Raw genomic sequence first — 7,916 nt, 5'->3', positions numbered from 1 at the left:
AAAAATTGGTAGGCAGCTGGGGGCCAGGTAATAAGTCACTTTGTCATCACGACAACCCTCCGAGGTAAACGCTGAGATCATTCCCGTCCTGAGGAAGCAGGTGCAGAAAGGTAAAGGTCACACAGCCAGTGAGTAGGGGAGAAGGAATCTGGACAAAGGCCATCAACATTTATTTGAAGGAGAAGTCTGTGTTTTCTGCTCTACCACCCTCCTGACAAACTTCCGTGAAACTATAGCAAAGATTTTCTTCCTTAAAAAAAGGGGGGGGGGGTTAGAGGGGGATGTCTTAGGCTTGGGTGTCTTGATTCATGTTTTATGTGCAGAAGTTTGGCCCTCGAATGCAGTCAATGAAGTGATGCAGGCAGGATGATGACTTCCAGAATATATGAAGACTCTGCAGACCTCCAAGTGTGTAAGGGATTCTCAAGCTTGGCAATAGACTAACGCAAAACCGCATTCGCGTGGAACTGACCACAGTCTTTACATTCTGGTTCTGCTCCTTTCTTGCTCATTACCATCGCTGTGTAACAAGACATCTCCACACTCAGGGACCTAATCCAAAAAATGGATTATTATCCCTCAATGTTCTGTGGTTTGGCTGGGCTCAGGTGATTCTCTCTTGAGGTCTCATACAGCTGCAGTCAGGTGCTGACTGGGGCTGCGGTCACTGCTGGGTCATCGGGGCTGGATGTCCACCACAGCTCTCCCCCGTGGCCTAAACCCCAAGGATAATGAGAATGGGAGATGAGGCTTCAGCCCCAGGGATTTCAAAAGAGTCTTTGGAGAATGGAAGGGAGATGGACAAGTGCAAAGGAAACTAGAAGCTAAGTGCCTGCGGTGAGGGGAAACTGATGAGAAACTAACCATTTCACTGGAATCCTGGAAGCAGTGCTAAATGGGAGCAAGCCATACTGGCTCAGGAGAGCCGATCTGTAAAATTTCCAGAACATTCTCTCTGTGTGGTGCAAATGTTATATAATTCTGTGCTATTGTCCACCTCCTTTCCACCAAGGAGGTAAGTCTGAGGTCACTCATTTTACAGACATTTCTTGAGTACCATGCTTGTGCCAGACCCTGTTTTGAGTGCTGGGAAATAGTGGTCAGCAAAAGAGACAAAAGGCCTGCCCATATGGGACCTGGGGTGGAGATACTTATGAAATAATCATCCAAGTAAATACATAATTAGCAATAATTAGCAATCATGATAAGCTTAATGAAGAAAAAGTACATGAAGTAGGTTGGGGGGGGTGTTTAGGGAAGCCTTGAAGATGACAATTGAGCAGAGATGCAGTTTCAGTAGGCGTTGGTGGAGGAGAGGAGTGCAGGAGGAAGGGCATTCTGGGAGGCAGGAACAGCATGTCCAAAGGCCCTGTGGTTCAGAGATAGAGGAAAAGGCTGGTGAGAAAGAACAGTGAACAAGCTGGGGGAGAACCCGCAGGTCCATCCACAATGACTTAAGAGGGTGGAGGGGAGAAATTTATTGGCTCCAATAATTGAAAAGTCCAGCGAACTACTGACTTCAGATTCAGCCTAAACTCGATGGGGCCCGTCTATATCCCTCCCCCTTTCTTCCTCTATCAACTTTTCTTCTGGCGGGTCCCCTCCAGGTATCCCAACAGGTAGTAAGAGACGAAGCCTCCAGCCGCAGTCCCCTAGCAGGCTCGAGATCGTGTCTCCTGGGCTCCCATTGGCTCAGTGGCCTGTCCTTGGAGCGAATCAGAGAGCTGAGAGAGATGAGCTGTCCTGATTGGTCAGATCCATTCATAGTGCAACAGGTGGCGTGAAGGGTGGATCCCACGCTGCCGGCCCAGGCAGGCAGGTGGGGTTGGACGAGGGTTAGATCACAGTGCAGAAGAAGTGAAGAAAACCCAGTAGAGGTCTGTCTGGAGAGTTTGGTCCCGCTAGTGTATCAACGGGCTCATGGGCCTGGCTCTCTGCAGAAGTATGTCCCGGTTAAGTTGTCAGACAAAGGAGATGTCTTAAACGACTCCATTTCATGAAGCATCCTCCAATTTATAACTCATAAATTGAGATGCTTGTATTCCCCAATTTTAAAGTAAGAGGTTGGCTGCTTCTAGCTAGCTGCCCAACCTTCGATGAATGATTTCATGCCTCACACTTGTGAAAAATCCAAAGCAGAGTTGGAGATGCAGTGCAGTATATGGGTCAGCTTAGTGCGGAGTTTGGTGCCGGCCCTCCTGGATTGCAATTCGTGTCCACTTAGTCATTTGTCAAGTCATTCTGCGTCGGTGTTTCAGTTCCCACAGCTATTAAAATGCCATTTTCATTCTCTTGTGAGGATAAAATAAATTACGGTTAGTATACGGTAAGCATTTAAGAGGACTTGGTCTGATACATGGTAAATGCTACATACGTGGTCGCTATTATTATGTTATATATATCAAATAAAGGGTAAACATACTTAAATTGTAAGGAATTCAGGCAGTGGTTACCGGAAGCACCAATTCCTTTATAATAAAAGAAGAAATGAAATAATTACGGTAACAACTGAGCATTTACTATTTGCCAGGAACTGAGCTAAAAAGTTCTGCAGGTCCTATCTCATTTAATCCTCACAACCCCGAGAGATGGATGCTACTATCATTTCCATTTTTCAGATGAGGAAATCGAGGCTCGGAGGGTTAACTCTGCCCAAGGTTTCAGGCCCGGCGAAGACTCTAACCCAGACATCTGTAATTCCACACCCTCGCATTCACAGCCACCTGGGGGCGAGCCGCGTCCAAGGGGCCCAATGAGGCTCAGTCCCGCCCATCTCCCCGCCCCTCGTGCCGACCTGGCCCCACCTCTCTAGCCCGGCCCCTCGGCCGCGCTCCTCCCCTCGGCTAGGCCACGCCCACGGCCCCAAGCCAGGTGCCTCCGCAATCCCGGCTCCCGGCCCCGCCCCGTGCCCCGCCCACAGGCCTCGCAGTCGCCGCGGACGCCGTTCTTGCGCATGGAGTCGCCATTTTGCTCCTAGAGAAGCCGTCTGGAGAGCCGGCGCTTTCTTCCTTCGGCAGCCGAGGCTGCGGCGGGGCCGGGGCTGGGGTCGGGGCCAGGTAGGCGGGCGGGAGCCAGAGACGAGTGGCGGCGCGGACCGGCGGGCTCCGGCAGTGCGGGGCGCAGGTGCAAGGGGCGGGGAGCCCCGCGGCGCCGGCTGGAGGATGGGTCGCGCGGTCCCGGGGCGGTGGCTGGGGGGGGGGTACAGCGGAGCGACCCCGGCCTCGCGCCCGCAGCCGCCCCCTTCCTCCCTCCCTCCTCTCCCGTCCCGGGTCCGTGGGGCTCGGGCCCGGCCCGAGGCCCCCGGGGTTACCCCGCTCCAGGCGCCGTTGGGAGTCAAGCCCTAATTATGGGACGTGCGGCCGGGCGGCTCAGAAAACAAGCCTCTAACCCAGCCATCTCCGGCCCCTAATCTGACACGGCCCCTGATTTTAAGTTGACTGGCCTTGCTCCTCGCAGACATTTCGGTTACCCTCTAGCCGGTTTTTTTTTTTTTTTTTTTTTAATTCCACCCAGAACTCACGCAGCGGAGGTTGATGGAGGACCTTGATGTAATTTTTAGATACTATTTTACTATAAAATGTTCCCCCCCAGTATATTACATTAATGATAAGGATTCCCCCCCCCCTTTATTTTGATACTGGCGCAGTTTGTGTTGTTTAGCTTTTACAAAGAATAAGGAAATGCGAAATGGGGATTTGGGGCATGAGGAAGTGTGATTTCTAATGTTTAAAAGATTTAAATGCGCAAATAAAAATAATTCAGCCACATTATTAAATTCCACTAAGTCATACCCTTCTTCCTGTCCGTACCCCTATCCTGACCCGGTCTATACCATTATCACCCAGTTTTGATTAGAGGAGATAGAATTCCTTACTCACTTAACATTAGGACTTGTGCATAGTCCCGGAGATTTACCGTTTTTATTATGTTGAATATATATTCAGAATTTTACTTATATATCCCATTATGGATCCTTTCTACATATCCAGTGTTGCTCTTAAAAGAAATCTTGCAGCGACCATCACTGAGCATATATGGCTTTTTCTTTCTTCCCCTTGGTATAGATTCCCAAAAGGGGAAATAATCAAAGTTCTGTGTTGTGTTCTTTCTTTAACACTCGATACAAATTGTTTCCCAAACAAGGCATGTTTACTGAGACATTTTTCAAAATCTGGATGTTTGCTCCATCCTGCTCACTGTCATGCCGAATTCAGCAGGGGAGTCCAGTCATTTTCTGTGTTGTTGAGAGAGGAGCTGTGCATACAACTGTCTGTGTTACAAGTCAGACTGAAACTGAGCTAATGTCTGCTGCCTAGAGGCCGTGCAGCCTTGAGCACGTTTCTTCATCTCCAGGCCTCATTTCCCCATGTGTAAAATGGGTCCTCATCTGGTGCCTGCTTTATTGAGTTGTCATAAGAGTTCAGAGCACTCAGAAAATGTCGTTTGCCGTAAGAAAACGTGCTGATGGAGAGACGGGCAAAGTGCCTGGGATCACAGAGGCATAGAGGATTAATTCAGCTCAGGTTTTGCCCTACTAATTCTCTTCGGCACTGACACAAAAAGCAATTTTTTTTTTGAGAGAGAGGGACATCACTAATAAAAATAATCATTCTTTGCTCTTTATGATGCCTTCTAGTTTCGCTTGTTAACCACTGCAACTCAACCAGGTCAGGCTTTACTCAAATATCTGTTGTTTGCCAAGTATCATTTAGCTTCTTTCATGTGCCAGGTACTAGGCTCTGGTCATACGGCAGAGAACATAAGGGTGAGAAAAAAAATCTCTGCTGTCTTGGACCTTAATTTCTGGTGGAGGAAGCTGATTTTACCCAGCCTCTTTCTCGGTTGTCAGGAAGGGAGAGGCGCAGGCCTGGCGAGGCCAAGGGACCTATCCAAGGGCTGGTAGCTGGTGACCGTGGAAGACAGACCCAAGACTTCACACTCCTACTCCAGCATCTTTAGCTCGGAGGTGTTTGTACAGTGGGCGCTTTGGAGAGAAAGCATCACACTCTAATGCGAGCCTTCCTCACCCAAAGTGCAGAGAAGTGGTTATGAAATGACTGCTGGCAACGTCCAGAGCAAGCGGTCTTCCAGTGTGGGTTCGTTCATGAGACCTAAGAGGTTGTCAAATCTCATTCAAAGAGGAGATTTGATTTGCTTTTTAAAAGGTGCCGAGATTCTCTGAAGAGGGTGTGTTTTCATACGTGGTATGAATAATTCTCACACATTCTAGCGTAAATTTAGGATAAAGGGAAAAGCAACTGTAGGTTATGGGTTCCATTTCACACTGAAGCTTCGTGCTAATGAGCCTCCTGCCAGCCCCATCCTGCTGATTATGTTTCTGAGGATAATCTTTTTTTTTTTTTTTAAAGATTTTATTTATTTATTCGACAGAGATAGAGACAGCCAGCGAGAGAGGGAACACAAGCAGGGGGAGTGGGAGCGGAAGAAGCAGGCTCATAGCGGAGGAGCCTGATGTGGGGCTCGATCCCACAACGCTGGGATCACGCCCTGAGCTGAAGGCAGACGCTTAACTGCTGTGCCACCCAGGCGCCCCTGAGGATAATCTTTTAAAACTGGCTTTTCTTGAAGCTTGGTAAAGAGCACAACTGGCATTTCCAATAGGGAAAAGCAGGACCCAAGCTAGCAACAGCCCTTAGGTTTGAACATCTTGAGGAATGAATGGTCACGGAACATGACTGTATCGATAACGATTTCCAAATGGACTCCCCTTCCAGTGCCATTTCTGAGGGTCTTTTCAGGGTAGATTTCAGTTACAGAAACCTGGTATCTGAAGACGGGGACTGAAGAGGCCACAGTCAGTGTTGAAGGGCATTTAAACTGTGACCAGTAAGGAAGGGCTCCAGGAAGTATCCTGGAGAAGAGAATACACACAGGGAAGAGAGCCATCTAGAGATAGGTTGAGCACTGCCCTGCGGCAAAGGAATCTGACGTTTCCTGTAAATCCTCAAGGGAAGGACAAGGACCAGGGGGTGGTGACTGCAGGGAGAGGAAGTTTAGTGTGCTCTAAGAAAGAGTTTGGAATGCCCGGGCCTTCAGGATGTGGGCATCAGTCTAGCTCTTCAAGTGCCTGGAGTGGTTTCTTGGCAGGAGTCCCGTAGATGGGCCGACTGACCTCTAAGAGCTCTTTCTCCCCTCAGACGCTTTCGTTCTGATTGTTCCAAGCCCTCTCAAGAACACTGTGGTACTTTAAGAAGCTTCTTATTTCAAGTTTGGGGGATGTAAAAAGAGGGCCACCCCATGTATATTACTGTCCTTGTTCAGTAGAAAACCAAAATATTAACAGTTGATTCCTACGTAGCGTCCATTTACCGAACAGATCCTCTATGTGGGACACTGTTAAGTGCTGTCCAGAAATTAATTTTAAACTGACCCCCTAAGGGCCATATTCATGTATTGTACAGATGAGGGAACTGAGGCTAAGAAATATTAATTTATGCAGGGCCTCACAAGGAGCTAAGTAGGAGCCAGGATGCAAACGTGAGCTTTACTCCAAAACCTGTACTTATAACTACAGGAAAACGAGTTTCCTCTTGCAGACCTGCACCCTGTGTTCCTAAACACAGATGTACATTGGTTGAGAGACAGTGTTGGAAGATACTTGAGATCCCTTCCACCTTCGAGTATTGAGAATGTTCTTTCTTCATGTATACCAGCCACTCTGCCCCACACTATGCCATAAAGCAGGGGTCAGCTGACTCTAGAGGACCAGATAATCCGTGTTTTCAGCTTTATGGCCGGCAATCCATCATTGTAGCCATAGACAGTTTGTAGGCAGTGCGCGTGGCTGTGTTCCGATACAATTTTATGTACAGAAATAGCATTTGGAGGGACCTGGTTTGGCCCATGGGCTGTAGTTGGCTGATCCCTGCTCCTGAGCCACTTTCCATGGTAGGCACTGCCGGTCCTCCTTGGTCTCCTTAGGGCTTTGGCCATTTGTGCCTCTGTTTCTGTTTGTAATTCACAGGCTGTAGGTAAGTTTCATTGCCCTGCTCCACATTTCCCTTTGCGGCATGCCCCATAGGAGGCACTCTGGGGGGCAACGTGCTTTCCTAGCCTGCTGGTGCGTCCGTACCTGTAAATTGCACCATCCCCCCCCTCCCCGGGCCCCAGTGGTTCTCTTCGTGGCAGTGACTGCAGAGAGACACACACATGCACTAGGAGGCCTGTTCAGGATGGTGACCCCCTAAATGCGGCACCTCCAGTACCGTGGAGTACTGGCAGCAGTTAAAAGGGATGGGCATATATTTTTATATATGGGTGTATATTTTATATGCCCTGGGTTGTCAAAGTATATCGTTTAATAAAAAGGATGATAGATAAATTTGTACGATGATTTTTTTTTATATTAGAAAAGTATTTTTGTCCAATTTTTTTTATAGGGGAGGGGTCATGTGTGAATGTATAAATGTCTGTCGGTGTCCATATCAAACTAGTAAGAACTGTCCGTTCGGGGAGGGTGGGTGGGAAGGGGCCTGGGATGGGGGCTGCTGACTTTAGCCTAAATGGTCCTGGTTCTGGTTTTTTCCAAGGAGAACGTGTTTGTGTATTACTCGTGTTATTAAAATGGAAGAACAGCAAAAAAAAGAGCCCCACTCGGCTTTTTCCCTTTCGTAATCTCCACCGGCCTTCCCGGGGCCATCCCAAGTAAAGCTGCCACCGAGGAAGCGCAGTGGGCTTGCTGGGAAGGTGCCCCCGTGCCCCCTGGCCTGCGAGATTGTTGCTGGGCACCTAAGTCCTGCACCTTCCTTGGGTGATAAGGACACAGGCCAGAGACTGGGAGGCGGAAGGGCACGTGAATGGCCTGTGGGATGACCTCCTGAGCTCTGATGACTTTGAGCCCGGGGCTTTTCTGTTGGTGCTCTGCTGCCTGTCACGGGGGCGGGGGGGGGGGGGGG

General features: G+C 49.0%; 1 protein-coding gene across 2 annotated transcripts in view; it reads left to right on the top strand.

Moving 5' to 3' along the window:
* The first annotated feature begins 2,911 nt into the window (after positions 1 to 2,911).
* The window catches only part of PRPSAP2 (phosphoribosyl pyrophosphate synthetase associated protein 2), a 46,535-nt gene continuing 41,530 nt past the window's right edge, over positions 2,912 to 7,916 (top strand). For both annotated transcript variants that reach the window (XM_040630133.1, XM_040630132.1), the window contains exon 1: positions 2,912 to 3,056. The gene's annotated coding sequence lies outside the window, so the exon portion shown is untranslated. The remainder of the gene's footprint in view (positions 3,057 to 7,916) is intronic.

Source organism: Ursus maritimus, unplaced genomic scaffold (assembly GCF_017311325.1).
Source record: "Ursus maritimus isolate PB19 unplaced genomic scaffold, ASM1731132v1 scaffold_14, whole genome shotgun sequence".
NCBI lineage: Eukaryota > Metazoa > Chordata > Mammalia > Carnivora > Ursidae > Ursus > Ursus maritimus.
This window is presented reverse-complemented; position numbering and strand designations above follow the sequence as displayed.